Below are 4,250 nucleotides of genomic sequence, written 5' to 3'. Positions count from 1 at the left end.
CCACTTGCAATGTCCATGTCTCCTTTTCCCAGGGCCGGTAGGTGGGATTTCTTATGCCCCATCCCTGGGGGGTGTTCAAGGCCAGGTTGGAGGGGGCCCTGGGCAACCTTGTGTAGCTCCAGGCCTGGAGGTTGGTGTCCCTGCCTGTGGCAGGGGGTTGGAACTGTGTGACCCTTGGGGTCCCTTCCAACCCAGACCAGTCTGTGATTCAATGATTCTGTGATTCTTCAGCAGGGTGCTCAGATGTTGTGGCCAAAGGAGCATTTTGTTCCTGTCTGCTCATGGTCTTCAAAAGGAGACGGGAGAGGCTCCTCCTCCACCGCTGCTCTCACCTTGCAGTCAGCAGCTGTGGGTTCAGTCCATGCAAACGTGTACCAGTCTCTCTGATGGGAGACTCTGTGGGCTGAGCCACTGTGCCATGAGCTGAGAGAGAAGATTTTCTCAAGAGCAGGGCCTGGCCTGCAGGTTTTGCATGTCCCTGCCTGAGCGACCTTCAGCCAGCAGCTCACCCCCAGTGACTCCCAATCCATGCCAGCAAGGCGTGCTGGGAATACCTCCCTGCCTCTGCTGCTAACACGCGTTGGGCTCTGCTCACCTGACAAGCCCATGTCTCTGTAGGGACCAACCAACAGCTCTCTGACTCGTGGTGGGTGGGCACTGCTCTGCCAAGGAGCCCATGTCCCCTCTCTTTGTGTGGAGATAGAGCTGGCATGAAGGGACACACCAAAACACGCCGTCTGGGGATGTGAGCAGCATCTGTTCCTTCCAGATGTTCAGTCTTCTTATTGTCTGTTGGAGGACAGGAACCACTTTGCAGTTATGCAAGGAACTCGCTGTCTCAGATGTCTGGGAGAGCGTGTGGGGTGGGGGGAGAACTGGCTGCTTCGTGTGACACCAGCAGGGAACACGGGCAGAGGGTTCAGCCTTTTTGGAAAACACTTGGAATGTCGTTGGGCTCTGGCTGGTCTCCATCATTCATGTGTTTTCCAGCAGCAGAACGAGAGAGGCCGAAGAGAAAGAAGCAAGAAAGCCAAGCCCAGAAGAGCTGGAAGCCTTTCCCGTGCTCAGGCGAGCTTGGCAGGGCTGGATGCAACACAATCCAGGCTTAAGCTTGGCTCAGCTCTTAAACCCAGCAGAGCTGCCTTAGACCTGCAGGAGCTTTGCGAGGAGAGGAAAACGCCTTTCAGCCCGCCTCTCCCAACCAAGGGCGAGTGCTGAATTCAGCTGTGGAACAGGGCAGAGGGGAGCACTCCCCTGCTTTCAGACCTCCTTTGCCCACAGCCCTTTTACATCTTTTTCTCTCCAGACTCTCTTTTTCCACCGTAGGTCACGGGGAACTGTCAGAACCACACACGGGTTGCGAGCGTTGAGCCGCGAAGGCGCGCGGTGCGTACTGTCACCTTCACTGCAGTGTGTGGCACAACCACACACACACACAGAGTTGCCTGTGGGTGTTGAGCAGAGGTGAGTTTTGTACCCAAGACGCCTGGGATTCGGCGTCACACCCTTCAACTCCCTCCACTCCCAGCACATCGTGGCTGAGCTGCGCGTGGGCTCTTTGCTGAGTGCGGCTGTGGTCTGTCCAAAGGAGCAGATCCCAGGTGAGGAGAGGGGTAGTTTGAGGTAGGGGCTTCCCTTGGGAGGTCCATTGCTGATGGAAATGTTTCCAAGTGCAGCGACACCCGCGGCAGACACGACTTGAGGGGCAGAGGTAGTGGGGCTGCTGGAAAACACTACGCAGCCCCCAAACTTTCCCACTCAATCCTTGGTTCCTTTCACAGAATCCCAGCATCACCAGGTTGGGAAAGACCTTTAAGCTCATCGAGTCCAACCATACCCATCCTAAGCTAAACCAGCTCCCTGAGCACCTCATCTCCCCTCTGTTAAACACACCCAGGGGCAGGGACTCAGCCCCCTCCCTGGGCAGCCTGGGCCAGGCCCTGACAACTCTGCCAGGGAAGAATTCTCTCCTCACAGCTGCTCTGACCCTGCCCTGGCACAGCTTGAGCCCATTGCCCCTTGTCCCAGCTCCTGGCCCCTGGCTGGAGAGACCAGCGCCCACCTCTCTGCACCCTCCTGGCAGGGCAGGGGAGGTGGGGAGAAGGGCTCCCCTCAGCCTCCTCTTCTCCAGGCTCAACACCCCCAGCTCCCTCAGCCGCTCCTCAGAGGATTTGCCCTCCAGCCCCTTCCCCAGCCTGGTTGCCCTTCTCTGGACATGCTCCAGGACCTCCATGTCCCTCTTCTGAAGGACTTTTCCTCTGCACCAGCAGAAAAGCTTTGTTAAAAAAAATAATAAGAAGGAAGAGTCATTTTCAAGTCAAGATTTTAAACATTTTGTTCCTGACGGTGAGTCAATGATTTTTCCAGTCCCTCCCCCACAATAAACAAGTGCAGGCTGAGTGTGGTCCAGAGGAAAATGTGAGTTATACACGTCCTGGCCACGTGCTTCTCTGGTACCAATGATAACCATATGGTGGCTTTCAGACCCCTGCTCTCCAACGAGGAGAAGCGTCAGCAAGGAGCAGTGTGAGCTCCCACAGAGCCGCTACCAAACCCAGCCTTGGTGGTAGCTGCTTTGTGTGCCCAAGCAAACACCTTCACAACCTTCTACAGTTGTAATGTCTTGGTTTGTGGTTCAGCTTTGCCTAAGCAAAGGAGAGTTGGGCTAAGGAGGTTTGGTTGAGGAACTCCTGGAGTAGAGGAGCCCTCGTGTAACAAACTCTCATCACTGAGCCCACAGCTCCCATCTGACTTCCCTGCTCCAGCACTGTGAGAGGGACACGTGCTGCTCCTATCTGTGTGTGCACAGAAAAGTGCATTTTGTGCTCTGGGAAAGGAAATTAGAGGGGTTGGGGAAGGGCAGAGACGAGCCTTGGGCTCATTTCAAGGTTTAGGGCCAAGCCAAATGCAATAGGTGCGTTATAATTTTGGCATCTTGCTCGCTTTGGATGGAAGTAGTACCATCACCAGCTAGGTCAGCCCATTGATCACTTGTCAGATTCAAGGCCTGTCACAGAAGCAACCCTGTCCCAAAACCAGTGCAGGCACCACAAGGTTGTACCAGCAAGCCATTGCACAATGGTGCTCCCGTACCATGTGTGCCGAGCTCTCGGCTCCCCATAAGTTACATCACCTTCTCTCTTCACTGCAGAGTAATAGCAAAGCTGAAGCCTAGATATCCCAGAAGACTTTATTCCCATCACAACCTTGGAAGATGAGTCCATGGAAGAAGGCCCTCTTGCTTTGAGGCTGGTCCCTCAGTCTCCACGTCTCCAGGCTGGCCCTGGCCTTTGCTTACGCGGTGTGTGAGGTTTCCCCTTACATGTTTCCCCATTCCTCTTTGAAAAGAGCCCATCCCTGCCAGTGCTACTTCCTGCAGCACTTCCCTGTCTTTCTAACTCCTTATTTTCAGCTACCAGGGGAGAAAACCAGAGGAGGGTTGTTGATTTGGTGATAACAACCCCAGGCAGTGCTACAGGCTGGGGGGAGACTGGCTGGAGAGCTGTCAGGCAGAGAAGGACCTGGGGGTGTTGGGTGGCTGCGACTGAACACGAGCCAGCAGTGTGCCCGGGGGGCCAGGAAGGCCAAGGGCATCCTGGCTTGTGTCAGCCCCAGCATGGCCAGCAGGCCCAGGGAGGGGATTGTGCCCCTGTGCTGGGCACTGGGGAGGCTGCAGCTGGAGTGCTGGGTCCAGTTCTGGGCTCCTCAGCATCAGAAGGACATGGAGGTCCTGGAGCGTGTCCAGAGAAGGGCAACCAGGCTGGGGAAGGGGCTGGAGGGCAAATCCTCTGAGGAGCGGCTGAGGGAGCTGGGGGTGTTGAGCCTGGAGAAGAGGAGGCTGAGGGGAGACCTCATTGCTCTCCAGATCCCTGAAAGGAGGTCCTGGTGAGCTGGGGTCAGCCTCTTCTCGCAGACAACTAGCAACAGGACAAGAGGGAATGGTTGCAAGTTGTGCCAGGGGAGGCTCAGGTTAGAAATGAGGAGAAATTTCTCCTCAGAAGGAGCGGTTGGGCATTGGAACGGGCTGCCCAGGGAGGTGGTGGGGTCACCATCCCTCGGGGTGCCCAAGGAAAGGTTGGATGAGGTGCTCAGGGACATGGTTTAGTGAGAGATAGAGGTGGTAGGGGGATGGTTGGACTGGCTGAGCTTGGAGGTCTTTCCCAACCTTAATGATTCTGTGATTCTCAGCTAGGCAACCTGCAGTAAAGCTGAGCTAAACCCACAGCAAACACAGGCTGTACTCAGGCGGC

Source organism: Gallinula chloropus (genome assembly GCF_964237585.1).
Source record: "Gallinula chloropus genome assembly, chromosome: 24".
In the NCBI taxonomy this organism is placed as follows: domain Eukaryota; kingdom Metazoa; phylum Chordata; class Aves; order Gruiformes; family Rallidae; genus Gallinula; species Gallinula chloropus.
Note: the sequence above shows the minus strand (reverse complement) of the source record.